A 14,888-nucleotide genomic window follows, 5' to 3' on the forward strand; every position below is an offset into this window, starting at 1 on the left:
AAATAATACCTTCAGTCCAGGACAACACAAGGGAGTCACAGATGACCAAAAGAAGTGGGCCAGTTCCACAACAAACACTGCGGGACTCCACACACATGATGTCTGTAAGATGGTCCAACTCATATACACAGAGAGTAGAAGGGGAGTTGCCAAAGGTGGGGCATAAGGACATGTTAATCACCAGAGATAAAATTTCAGGGATGCAGAGGATGCAAATCTAGAGAGCTGGGCTTATAGATATCCAGGCCGCACTGTTGTGACCTGGAAGTTAGTGAAGGAGGCTGCTTCCCTCTTCAATATTCTTACCAAATTCTAACAATAAATAAATAAATTGAAGTACATTCACTTCCACAGAGGCCTTGGAATATTTTCTAAAAAGAACCCACTATCTACTTCAGAAATTAAGTTCCTTCGTGTATCCATTGGTGTCTACGTATTTTCCCAAAATTTAACAAAGATGTTTGGTTATAAAAGATTGTTTTTACAAAAGTCATACTGTGCATAATTTTAACTGGGACACACATCAGGCTGGGCAAAGCTTTCAACAATGAGAAGATACCCAAGTCTGAGTATTCAGAGTGCAAGGGCTACAGGGAGGGCAAAGATTTGTTTGTGACCTTCCTGCCACACACACCATTGAGGCCATTATGTTCCCAGCCAGGGGAACCAAGGCATGGGACACATAGGAATCCAATTTGGCCTGATTGGCTCAAGTGTCCATATGCAGAGGTTTCTAGAATTTTCTTAATTTTTTTCAGTCAGAACCAACATGGACCTGGGATTGGTTATGGCCAGATCCACCCCACCCATCAAGGCATAGGATGTGTCATCATTGTTGGTCACCCAGAATCCAGCAGATCCTCAAGCACAATGTCTCCCATGTGGAGCCACCATGAACAATGGCAGATGTGCACGCCTTTACCATTTTGCATGTTGTTTTCTCCCTGTTTGCTGCTTTTGTGAAAGCAGGGATTGAGTTCAATTCATCTCAAAATCTAAGAGCATAGAAAATGACCAGCCTGTAAGTGTGGATAAATAGCATTTTTGTTGATTTCTTCCTGAGAAAGACTTCATCAAAGCTCATTCTGAAGAGAAAATATTGTAACATTGGGATGTGCTTGGCTGCAGTTATAGAACATCCAACAAACGGTGTTAGGATTTACAAGATATCATTTTGTCCTATATGAACAAGACTCCTGAAGCCCTGAGTTACTAGGGATGGGGTGGCATCAGTGTGATATCACTGTAGATTCAGGGTCTTTCAGCATTCTGCTCTTGTCTTCATCTCTTGCCTGCATCCTCAAAGTCACAACTTGGATGCCAAGCTCTCACTCTTCAGTTCCTAGACGGGAGAGTGAGGCCTCCTTAACTCAGCTCAACATGCAGACTGGTCTCAGTAACTTCACCAGTGGAGGCCAATCACCTTTCCCATCTGAAAGCACCCCTCATTCACCTGCCACCCTGTTACCATCTACCACAACTCCTGATTATGTCCTTCACCACATAAATCTATCCCAATGTGAAGTTAATCTTTTCAATGTGAAAGAGGTTACTAACCCAAAGGGATCCTCTGTGAAGGTTAGTCTTCAGCCTGTGACCTTTTCATGGAGAGGTGGGTGATCAGAGAAGCCATTGTGCCACATCTTCACAGGCAGAAGTGGAAGGCTGGTGGAAACCAGGCCATACCAGTCCACAAAGTGAATCTATCATCATGAACAAATTTTAACACAGATCTTTGATCCAATTTTAGAAATTCTGAAGTTTGACCATGTTTAGTCCACATACCTGTGCATGGTGGCAATCAGCTGCTCTCCAGTTTGCCACAGTCCCCACCTGCCTGCTGCCCTGTGTGCCATCTCATCCCTCTGCTCATTCATGTTCCTGGTCTGGCCCTGAAAGTGACTGGGCTTATGTTCCTATTTTGGTGTACAAAGAATGTTTTTCAAATTAATTTTCCTTTACTCTTTTGATCTGGGCATAGTGAGTAGATATAGTTTTCTGATGGGAGCTATGAGGTTAGAGAGGTAGAAACATCCCCAAGGTCAAACAGGTCACTCTCCATCTGCAGGGGTCCTAAGCATGTACTTAAGTTTCCTGCAATTGCAGGCTCCTCCCACCTGTGCAGAGAGACAAGAGTCAGAGCCCAGGTGGAAGACTATTTGGTTTTGCAAAAGGGGCCCAGTGGAAAGGAGCAAGGGACTCACAGGGAAAGATCATGGTCAAAGACAACCAAGAGCAATCAAGGTCAAAGCCAACTTTACCCAACTTCAACAATTCCAAGCAGCTTCTGCTCCAGCTCCTAACACAACTGATCCCTGTTTGTGGCAGTATGTGAGGCCCAGAAAAGTACAGAAACAAGACACATGAAAAGAGAGTGACAGAGACAGAGAGAAGTGCGCAAAGGAAGACAGGCTGAAAGGGACAGAAAAAGAGACTGAGGGTGGGAGGGAAGAGAACACCAAAGAGCAGGGGGAGAGAGATGGAGGTTGGCATGGGACAGAGTTAAAGAGCTTCAGAGAGCTGGGTGAAATTATGCTATTGGGACCGATACTCCAAGACAAGAAGGTGCTTCCATCTCCCAGGAACTCATGGACCTTTTTCCTGGGTTCCCAACCCCTGACTCACAGGACTGAGAGTTTTGTGTACATTGGATACCACAGGCCTATGTCTTCCAAGGGTCCCGTCTGCCCATCCCATCTTTGGCTTCATCTCCAAGGCTGTCAGGGATTCCCTTGCTGGATAGAACAGAAATCCCTTTCTCCAGCACTCTCCCATAGGTAGAGGGAATCCCATGGGAGGTGCTCCCCACAACCCACAACCATTACACAGGCTCTAGGTCCTGCATTGTGGATTCAGAGCAGATGCTCTGCCTAGGAAATGCAAGGGAACATATTTGCATCTGTGGTCTCCATGGAGAATTGTGAGCAGGGCAACCTCCTGGGTACCTGGGCAGTAAAGCCTTTTTTCCCCTTTTGTAGTAGGGACTGAAATCAGGGAAACTCAACCATTGAACCACATGCCTAGCCCTGTTTCATATTTTATTTAGAGACAGCTTCTCATTGAGTTTCTCAGCACCTTGCCTTTGCCTAGGGTGTATTTGCACTTGCTATCCTCCTGCCTCAGCCTCCTGAGCCACTGGAATTATAGGTGTATGCAACAACAACCAGCTAAGATTTTGTCTTTGACAAGTCACTTCTTGAATGCAAACACTATAAGTAAATCTGCAGGTGTCCTGAGGGAAAGAAGCTGCCCTCCTGGCCCCATGGAGCCTAATGGGCCAGAACACCCTTTTGGAGCCCTTGATGAAATCTCTGGGAACATTAGGCACAGGATTTGGCTGACTGAGGCTCAGCTCCCGCTGCTGTTTTTAAAATAGGCGAACACCAGCTAGGGTTCTACTATGAAGGCACCATATTTGCCCTGAAGAAAGGAAATAGTCCTGGGTGGCTTGGGCAAGAATCAGATAGCATGTTAGTGAGGCAGAGGCAGGAGACTAGGCTGTGGGAACTTGTTTGTTTATCCAGGAAAACCCAGAGCCTTGCTATGAATCAGCAGTGAACTTCCCACACTGCCTCTCCTCTCACGGCATTCACTGGGCCCTCAGCATGTTATCAAGTAAACAATATGCTTCCAGCCTGGGAGACAAGCCTGTACACTGAGTTCAAAATTCGAAAGGGTATGTGCCATTAGAGCATGCAGAGAGCAAAGATAAAGGCGTGGGGAGCTGAAGACAAGGATGACCAAATTACAGCACAGGGAAGAGTGGCCCAGGAGGGAACAATCAGGGCAAAGGTTCAGATTCCACCTTATGCAGAATCTAAGGCCTTCAGGATGGTTCCCAACCTCTCAGGATGCTTCTTGGCTTCCAGAAGTTGGAGGACAGCATGAGGTGACCTTGTAACATCTGCTTCCTCTTCCAAAAGCAGGGAGGGTGAGGGGTGCAGAGAACTCCTAAAGGCCCCCCTTGAGATAACTTGTCCACAGCCTGATGACTAGGATCTTTGTGCTTTAAAGCCACAGAGCAGAAGGCTCCATGAAGGTCACTTAGGCCAGTATTTCCCACACATGGGAATCCACCTCTTCCCACAGTGTGTGGTGCTGCTTCCTCCCAGGGCACATCACCTACATTCTCAGCCTTAGGCCTCCTCTCTAGTTAACCTGATCATGACCTTGTTGCTAGTTCTTTTGTTCTGATAGTTAATAAAATAAATGCTGTTGGACAACCCCATGAAACATTCCTGTTTTAGTCAAATCTTTGTTGTTGTGACCAAAATATAGGGCAAGAACAACTTAGAGGAGCAAAAGTTAATTTTGTCTCATGGTTTCAGAAGTTCAGTCTATGGTTAGCCAACTCCATTGCTCTAGGACTGAGGAGAGGCAGAATGTCATGGTGGAAAGATGTGACGGAGGAAAGCCACTCTGGACATGTCAAAAAGGAAGCAGGGAGAGAGCTCCATGCACCAGGGACAAAATACAATTGCCAAAGGCACACTCCCATTAACCCACTTCCTCCAGCCACACCATAGCTGCCCAGAGTTAAGGCCCAGTTAATCCATATCAGTGGATTAATTAGTCCACAACTCATAATCCAATCACTTTCCTCTGACAATTCTTGCATTGCTTCACACATGTCCTTTGGGGGAACACCTCATACATAAACTATAACAGTGTCCAGAATGGACCCTTGAAAAACTCTGCCCTGGACCAGTCCTTAGTTTATGCACAGCTGAGGCCCAGAAACAGGAAAGGATTTACACAAACCACATGATTAGTGAGCCACACACTGTCCCAACTTCCCTCTGTCCTCTGGGCTGAATCATTCCATAGGCACTTGACCCTGAGGGTATCCAATCTTTGTTCTTCAATTCCTCTGTGAAGCTGTCTCCTCCCCTTCATCTCTCCTCTCTGTCCCTCTCTTCCTATAGTCCTCCTCTTCATCCCCCTACCTCTGCCTTGTTCACAGCTTTAAAGTCAAATTGGTTTGGAAGCTTGGTTCTTTCTTATTTCAAACCACTTCCTAGGTCAAAGAACAGCAATCTCACCTTCTGCTTATGAAGGGGAAGAAGATCCTACCTGCTCGTGAATGTTTTTAAGCAGCTCATCATGTCAGAATCCAGGCACTTCACATCCCTCAGAGCCCAAGGCAGGCTGTGTAGGCACTTAAGGACTCTGCAGTTACTCACTAAGGGAACAGGTATATATCAGACCTTATTCAAGTCCCTAGAGAAGAAGTTTGAAGATAACAAACTTGTGTTTGGGTGAACTGGGATTCCGCTGGAGCAAAAGGATAATTCACAAACAAGCAAATGAAGGCATCACTTACAGCAAAATGAATAGACAAATACTCTTCACAGCTGTTCATGAATGGATTTCGTGTCATGCTTCAGGTCTGGTTTCCCTCTGCTTTCTCCCCGCAGCCCTCCTCAGCTCCTGAACCTGTGATGCTGCATGCTCTGGCCTGTCACAGAGAGCTGCCCTGCATGGGTCACCAGCACCTCAGATTCTCCATGGATGAAAACATATGTTTATGTTCAGAAAGAAGCACACTGTGTATGTGTTTCCTGCACTGCTGAGAAGCCAGTGTGTCCAGTGCATGCTGCTGATGGGATATGTGTGTGTCGAGTGTGTGGTGAAGGGCATTGATTTGGGAGTTGAAATTATGTTTTCTTCTCCAGGATAAAGTAGTGATTGAGTGGCACCTTTGTGTGCCTATGCTTCTTGTATGTGTTATGCACGCATTGAAGATGAACATGTGTATTCGTTGAAGGGTATGTATGTGTGGTTTTCTTTTTTTTTTTTTTTTGCTATGCATGTGTACAAGTCTGTGTGAGCAAGAGAGTGTGATTGTGTTGACATTTTTGTAATTAAAGAGGGTTCAGGCTTCTTCTGGCCACACACACCCAGTGTGCCCCCCACCTGGGACCAAGAATGCAGAGCCCCCAGGTCTGGGGGTCCACACGCCTTCACATCTCTTTGCCTTCTTGGTTCGACATCACTGGTGATCTCCTCCTCCTCTTTCATCATAAGATTCCCTAAACCAAAGGAAAAAAAGGAACCAAGTCCATTCCATGCACATCCATCTTCTGCCTCTGCCTTAGTGATGCATGTTCACATGACACTCTGGCAAATCTACTACTATAGCCCTAGTCCCTGCATCCAGCATGGTGTGTGAACCTCTTCTTTGCACTCCCCAGGCCTGGATAAACCCCCTCATTCATCCCCTTAACCAGCAGCCTACTAAAAACTAACACAATTTATGTATCATAGGCATGGGGCATCATGCCCAACACATACGTATCATTTTGGAAAAAAAAAAAAAGTCAGGGATTTAGCATCAAGAGGTATCTTCACACAGTGAATTGTAAACTCTGAAAGATGGCAACTGGGAACAGAGTGACAGAACTCAAAAGAGAGATAAGGAAAGACTTGCATAGATAAAACACTTGATAACGTCACAAAGGTCACATTTCTATTTTTTGGAGAAAGATATATGATTCCGTAAAAGGTAGTAGGAACATTGTGAAGATGCCTAATGATGTAGTTAACAACATGAAATCCAATCCCTGTCTCAATCTTTCCATCCAAAAAAACTCCAGATGCTCTGATACACTAAATGTATAAATTATCAAAGTCCAGGAACAAAATAAATGAATGTTTACACAATGGAGGAGGATTTCTAAACCTCAATGTGGAAAGCAAGAAGGCAAAGTTGGTTACTAATGCGAGTTTTGTATGTATGTGGAGGTGTAGTGTGTGTGGACATGTACAAACATACACCAGCACACATTGCTCTTGTACTTTGGTGGTGTTAAAATAAATCTTTGAAATAATCCAATTCATACAGACAGGAAGTAGAACGGTGCTTACTGGGATGAGTTACAGGGAAAAGTGGCAAGAGAGTATTTAATGAGGACAGTTGAATTTGTGAGTAGAAAAGTCCTGGGGATGGACAAATGATAGTGATGGCTGTATCTTAATGAGATTCTCTTTGGTGCCATAGAACCATACTCCTTTTTAAAAAGTTAACATGTTAAATGTCTCATATCGTGAACATGTACAACTGCAACTGTGTTAATTTTGTTTTTAAAATATCAGGTACAATCTTTTTCTAAAGATTTTTTTTCTTAGCTGTTGTTAGATCTTTATTTTACTTATTTATCAAAGGTGCTCAGAAAGGAACACAGGGCCTTGGACCTGCCAGGCAAATGTGCTTCGGCTGAGCTCCAGTCCCAGCCCAAGTGGTAACTTACTAAAAAATAGAGTCTGAGATATAATCACACAGGAATATGTTTACAGATATGTAAAAGTATTTTTAAGAAATAAAACACCAGAGGGGATAGGGTTGTAGCTCACTGGTAGAGTGCTTGGCTAGCATAGGAGGGGCTCTGGGTCTGATCCTCAGCACCACATCAAAATAAATAAATAGAAGAAAGGCATTGGGTCCAAATACATCCCCCACTGCCCCCTACCTCCCAAAAAACCCTTTAAAAATATATAAAAATCATATAAAATGATTACAATGGACCACATCAGGGTATAATAAAAAACTTTGCCACAGTCACAATGAATGACTTGTCTAAACTGAAATTCCTGGGCTAAAGATAGGCATGCACTTTAAATTTTGGCATATTTCTGAAACTTCTCTACAGAAGTGTTATGGCAACTTTGCATTTCAGTTCTCAGAAGTTGACAATCCATTTTCCAACACTGTTGAGATTCGATTTTCTCCCTCTCTTTATACTTTGTATTTGACAGGCAAAAACACACATGTACTTTGTGTTTCCTTTGGATTACTAGATTGTGACGTGGAAAGACCTCTGGATCTTTGGTATGTCATCTTAAAAACAGTCAATATTGGGTTTTCCCATTTTTCTCAGTTATTTGTTTCTCCTCATTGACTTGTATGAGCTAGGTATGTGATGAAGCTCTGGTGAGCTGTGCAGACACCCCAAGGAACAACACCAAAATACTGTTTTTCTAGCAACTGGCAACAGTTTTGCCTCTTGCATGGAGCCCTTTGGCAGAGTGAGAATTCTGGTTCTTCTTATCCATTTGCAATGGAAGCCAAGAGTTTTCCAAGGCTCCAGCGGGTGTCTGCCTGTGGGCAGAAGTGGTCCTGGGTAGAGCATGGACTCAGGCTGGGTTCCAATGTGGCAGGATGAACCCAGGCCTATACTGGGCCCTGGCTGCATTACAGGTTGGCAAGGCGGATCTTGGCCAAGCCTGAGCTCCTGCAGAGATGGGCCGGTGGCGGTAGGGACCTGTGGTATCCTGTGCCAGGGTCGTCCTGGAAGATCTGGAAGGGATCCTGAGCTCCTGAGGTTGTCTGGTGATGAGTGGAGGTAGTCCTGGGCCGAGCCTAAGGACCTACAGACTTCAGCAGGAGGCAAGTAGAACCTGGGCCTTCCCTGGGACCCAGCTCTTGGGCAGAGTTTCAGTTGCAGCAGGGGTCAGACGGTGGCTGGATGGAAGGTGGTGTACCCTGGGCATGGTTGCCAGGCAGGTCGGCGAGGCCTTCCTGAGCCAAGCGGAAGCTACAGCGGCAATCTGGCGGGGGCAGGATGAACTCTGACCTACCCTGTGCTCAGGCTCCCTTGCAATTCTGGCAAAGTGAATCTGGTTGGAGTCTCAGCTCTGGCAGGGGTCAGCAGGTGGCTGCATGGATCAAGGCCCCTCTAGAACTCCCGCGCAGGTGGAAGAGGCTGATCAGGGCAGAGCGGTGAGCTACAGAAGAGGTCAGCCAGTGGTGGGATGGACCCGGGCTTACCCTGAGAACGAGCTCCCTGCAGTTCAGCTGGGCGGATCAGGCCTGGGCCTGACCTGCGCAAGGGTCTGCAGGTGGCCGGATGGAACTTGGCTTACCCTTGCCCAGGCTCCTGAGCAGCTGGCTTGGCTGATCTGGCAGGAGCCTGAGCTCCGGAAGGTATTCCCTGTGGGCAGAGGTGGTCGTGGATCTGGCCTGGGCTCTGTTGGGGGTCAGCCTGTGGCAGGATGGAGCCAGGCCTACCTTGGGCCAGGCTCCCATGCCTGAAAGAGAGGCTGAGCTGGGCTGGGGCTAAACTCTAGCAGGTGTCTTCCAGTAGGCAGAGTCAGTGCAGGGCGGAGCCTGAGCTCTGGCGGGCCACTGACAGTGGGTGGAGTCATTCCTGGGCTGAGTCGGAGTTCCAGCAGGGGTCAGCCTGAGGCGGGATGGCCCTGTGACTACCCTCTGCCCAAGCTGGCCTGTAGTTCAGCAGGGTGGATCAGGCCTGGGCCTGATCTGCACGAGGGTCCCCTGGTGGTGGGATGGAACTGTGCTTACCCTTGCCCAGGCTTCTGCGCAGCAGGACCTGGCTGTTCAGGTAGGAGCCTGAGCTCGGGTAAAGTAGGCGGAGTCAGTGCACAGCTGATCCTGAGCTCTGGTGGGCCACTGACAGGGGGTGCGGAGTCATTCCTGGACCCAGCCTGAGCCCCAGCAGGGCTCAGCCTGAGGCAGGAGCTACCTTTGACTACCCTCTGCCTCCTCATGTCATCCTGGGAGGTCTGGGCCAATCTTGAGCTCCCAAGGATGTTTGCTGATGAGGGAAAACAGTTTTCCTCTGTTGGATATCCCTGAGGACTCCTCAGCACAGGAAGAATGACAAGGCTGTTGCAATCAGCACGACCAAACTTGACATTCCAGCTAGGGGTCAGAACAGAGAATCAGCAGATCACAAACACACTCCGGAAACCAGGGATGATGTGATGGTAAGCAGTAGCCCACAGGTATGCTCGGGCTCAGTCCGCCAGCCAAAAATCCTTGTGAACAGGAGGACAGTGAAGAACACAAGGTGGTTAACGAAAGGCAGAATATTTAGGAAAAGCTCCTCCACCAGATTGGTGTTGATTCTGGAAAGAAGACAATGATGACAGGAGCATGTGGATGCACAAATTCATGTGTCTTGTGTGTTATGAATAAAGGGCTTGAACCTGGCGTCCTGTCACGTGGAGGCTGAGGCAGAAGGATTATGAGTTCAAAGCCGGCATCAGCACTTAGCAAGGCCATTAGCAATTCAGTGAGGCTCTGACTCGAAATAAAATACAAAAAAAAAAAAAGTGCTAGGGATGGGGCTTGGTGGTTAAGCACCCCAGGCTCCAATCCCAATAAAATAAAAATAAATCATGTGGTTGAACCCAGAGAGGAAGATCCCACTGAAATACATTCAAATAGCTATATGCAGCATTCAGATATTGTTCTCCTAAGTCTTTGAGTTCTAAGTAAATAAAACTAGGAAAATAAAGAATCACATCCTAATAGGTAAAGTGTATTCTTTCAGAGAGAGGCCAGTGTTGACCAGCTATCTACTTTCCTCATTTCAATTTCTATAAAATCTTACTTCCTGAAGGTATCATGAGAGAAAACAAGGTATAAAGTCATGTTGCAAAATTAGGTCACCAAAGTATACATGTGTGAGATGTGTGTGTGTGTGTGTGTGTGTGTGTGTGTGTGTGTGTTTAAATTTTTTATTTGGTACCAGGGATGGAAATTCAGAGGCACTCAACCACTGTGCCATATCCCAAGCCCATTTTGTATTTTATTTGGAGACAGAGTCTCACCTCACTGAGTTGCATAATGCCTCACAGTTCCTGAGGCTTGGTTTGAACTTGTAATCCTCCTGCCTCAATCCCCCAAGCCACTGGGATTACAGGCATAGGCCATCATGCCCAACACCAAAGTACCATTTTGGAAAAATAAAAGAAGTCAGGGATTTAGCACAAGAGGTATTCTTCACACAGTGAATTGTAAACTCTGAAAGATGGCAACTGGGAACAGAGTGACAGAACTCAAAAGAGATCAGGAAAGACTTGCATAGATAAAACACTTGATAACGTCACAAAGGTCACATTTCCATTATTTGAAGAAAGACATATGATTCCATAAAAGGTAGTGGGAACATTGTGAAGATGCCTAATGATGTAGTTAAAAACATGAAATCCAATCCCTATCTCTTTATGTATGTCAAAATAAACTCCAAATGCTGTGATAAATTAAATGTAGAAATCATCTGTGTTTTGGAAGAAAATAAATGAATATTTGTACAATACTGTATGATTTGTAAGCATAGATGTGGAAATCAAGAAGGAAATGTTGGGCTGGGGATGTGGCTCAAGTGGTAGCGTGTTCACCTGGCATGTGTGCAGCTGGGGTTCGATCCTCAGCACCACATACAAACAAAGATGTTGTGTTCGCCAAAAACTGAATAATAAATATTAATAAAACTTTCTCTCTCATTCTCTCTCTCTCTCTCTCTCTCTCTCTCTCTCTCTCTCTCTCTGTCTTTGTATAAAAAAAAAGAAATAAATGTTGGTTACTAATGCATGTTTGTATGTATATGAATGTATATGTGTGATGTACATGTACACACATAATCCTACACATATTGCTGTTGTACTTTTGTTGCATTAACATAAATCTTTGGTATAATCATTTCATGGAGACAGAAGGTAGAATGGTTGTTACTGGGGTGAGAAACAGGGAAAAGTGGCAATTTAGTATTTAATGATTTCAGGTTGAGTAGAATAGTACTTAGGATGGACAAATGAATGTGATGGCTGTATCATAATGGGATTCTATTTGTGCCATAGAACCACACTCTTTTGTAAAAAGTTAAAATGTTAATTTTCTCATTTCATGAACAGGAACATGTACAACTTAAGCTGTAATAACTTTTTTAAAAAAATGCACCACCTATATTCTTTTTTAGATTTTTTCTTAGTTGTTGATACATCTTTATTTTATTTATTTATAAGTGGTACCAAGAATCAAACCCAGTGCCTCAGACATTCCAGGCAAGTGTGCTAACACTGAGCCATAGTCCCAGCCCATGTAATAACTTTTTTAAAAATGTGTCTGTGATATAACTATATAGAAATATGTATACAGATACGTAAAACTATTATTTAAGTAATAAAAATCTAGAGGGGCTATGGTTGTAGCTCAGCGGTATATTGTTCGCCTAGTACATGTGAGGCCCTGTGTTCCATCCTCAGCACAACATTAAAAAAATAAATAAAATACGGGCCTTGTGTCCAACTACACCAAGAAAAACTATAATGAATTGTATTTTATATATACCTGTAACATGATTACAATGAACAATTTCATGGCAAAATTTAAAAATTTACCATAATATATAAGTTATTTAAATTGAAGTTCTTGGGCTATATTTAGGCATTTATTTTAAATTTTGGAATATTTTCTGAAAATTCTCTGCAGAAGAGTTATGACAATTTTGTATTTCAGTTATCAGAGCAGGACAATTTCATTTTCCAACACTGTTGACATTATATTTTCTCATTCTCTCTATTCTTTGTATTTGATAGGCAAAAATACACATGTACTTTATATTTCCTTTGGATTACTGTGTTGTTGACATTGAAAGTCATCTCAATCTTTGTTATGTCATCTTTTATAGCAGCATATATTTGGCTTTTCTGATTTTTATTGGGCTGTTTGTTTTTCCTTATTGACTTGGATGAGCTCCGTATGTGATTAAGCTCTGGTGAGCTGTGCAGACGCCCATAGGAACATCATCAAAATACAGTTTTCTAGCAACTGGCAACAGTTTTGCCTCTTGCAGAGATCTCTTTGCCAGTTTGTAAATTCTGGTTCTTCTTCTAAATTTCCAATTGAAGTCAAATTTTTTCCACCACCCCGCAGGGGTCTGCCAGTGGAGAGATGCTGTCCAAGGCAGAGCTTGGGCTCAGGCCTGGGTCAGTTGGCTGAGGGATGGACACAGGCTTATACTGAGCCTGGGCTCCATTGCAGGTAGGCAAGGTGGATCTTAGCCAACCCTGAGTTCTGGCAGACATATGCCTTTGGGGTGATGGACCTGAGACTACCTATTTCCGGGGCTTCCACCACAGGACATCCTTGTAGATTTGGGTCGATCTGGAGTTCCCAAGGATGTCTGGCAATGATCAGAGGCAGTCCTGGGCCCAGCCTAAGAACCACAGATATCAGGTGGTAGCAGGAAGAATCAGGGCCTTTCTTGGGGCCCGGCTCCTGGACAGAGTTGAGCTCCAGTGGAGATGTGCAGGTGGTGGGATGGAACCAGTCCTACTCTAGCCAGGGTTCCTGTGAAGTCTTTGAGGAAATCCTGAGCCAAGCCTAAGCTCCACCTGCTATCTAGCAGTGGAGAGATGAACTTGGCCTACCCTGGATCTGAACAGGTGTACTAGGATAATCTTGGCTGAGCCCGAGCTCCAGCAGGTGTCTGTGAGTAAGCAGAGGCAGTCCTGGCTTGGGCCTGAGCTCCCGTGGGCATCTGATGATAGGTGGAGGTGATTGGGCTGAGTCTAAGCTCCAGCAGGGGTCGGAGGGGTAGCGGGATGGAACTGTGCCTACCCTTGCCTGGGATCCCACGCGGGTGGACTAGGCTGATCTGAGCTGAGCCTGAGCCCCTGAAGGTGTCTGACTATGGGTGGAGGTGGTCCTGGGTCTATCCTGAGCTCTGGTGGGGATTGGCCAGTAGCAGGATGGTCCCAGGCCTACCTTGGACCAGGCTCCCATACTTGTCAGCGAGGCTGACCTGGGCTAGGGCTGGACTCTGGCAGGTGTCTACCAGTGGGCTGAATCAGTCCTGGGCTGAGCCTGAGCTCTGGAGGGGTCTGACAGTGGGCAGAGTCAGTACTGGGTGGAGCCTGAGCTCCTGAGGGAGTCTTCTGTGACTGGAAGCACCCAGGCTATCCTACGCCTCACCTCACATGCAGGTCAGGCAGTATGATCTCGGCTGAGCCTGAGTTCTGGAGGGGTTTGCTCCTGGGCGGATTCAGTCCTGGGCTGAGCCTGAGCTCCAGTGAGGGGTCTGGAGCTGGCCGGGATGGACCAGTGTAACCCTGTGCCTAGGCTCCCTTGCATGATGGCAAGGCCTATGTGGGTAGAGCTTGAATTCCTGTTTAGGTCTGCCGGCTGGTGGGATGGAACCTAGCCTAATGTGGGTACCAGCTTCTGCAGAGGTTGCTGAGGTTGATCTGGGCCATGTATGACCTCTGGAGGGGGTCTGCCAGTGGGTCGAGTCAGTCCTGGGCCTAGCCTGAGCTCTGGTGGCCTGGCGATAGCAGGATGAACTCGGGCCTACCCTGTGCCCGGGCTCCTGTGCACATTGGCAAGGTAGATCTGGACCCATCCTGAGCTCTGGCGGGGGTCTCCCAGTGGCGGGAAGGACCGGGGCTTACCCTGCATTCTGGCTCCATTCAGGTCATTGAGGCTGTTGTGCTAATGGACTGAGCCCCCCCATGGGTGTCTGGCGGTGGGCCCAGGTGGTCCTGGGCTGAGCCTGAGTTCTGGCGGGAGCTGCCAGTGGGTAGAGGCAGGCCTGGGTTGAGCTTGAGCTCTGGTGAGGGTCTTATGGTGGCGGGCGTATGGATCCGGGGCTACCCTGGGCCAGGGATCCCATGCATGCTGGCAAGGTGAATCTGGGCGGAGCCTGAGCTCTGGCTGGAGTCTGCAGGTGGCGGGAAGTACCAGGGTTTACCCTTTGCTCCTGCTCCTGCTCAGGTCCTGGATGCTGGTCTGGGTCTGGTCTGACACCCCATGAGTGTCTGGTAGTGGGTAGAGCTGGTTCTGGGCGATGCCTGAATTCCAGCGGGAGCTGCTAGTGAGTGGAGGCAGTCCTAGGTCAAGCCTGATCCCCAGCAGTGTCTGCGGGTGGGCGCAGGCATTCCTGGCAGAGCCTGCAGGCTGGTATGGGGGGGTTCCACTGTGGCAGTATGGACCCAGGGCTACCCTATGCTTGGGCTCCTGTGCAAGTGGGCGAGGCAGATCTGGGCAGAGCTTGAGCTCCAGCGGGGGTGTGTCGGTGGCGGGAAGGACCCGGGCCAACACTGGGCTCGGGCTTTGCTCAGGTTTTTGAGGTTGGCGGGTGTCT

This window comes from Ictidomys tridecemlineatus, unplaced genomic scaffold, assembly GCF_052094955.1.
Source record: "Ictidomys tridecemlineatus isolate mIctTri1 unplaced genomic scaffold, mIctTri1.hap1 Scaffold_411, whole genome shotgun sequence".
Lineage (NCBI taxonomy): Eukaryota > Metazoa > Chordata > Mammalia > Rodentia > Sciuridae > Ictidomys > Ictidomys tridecemlineatus.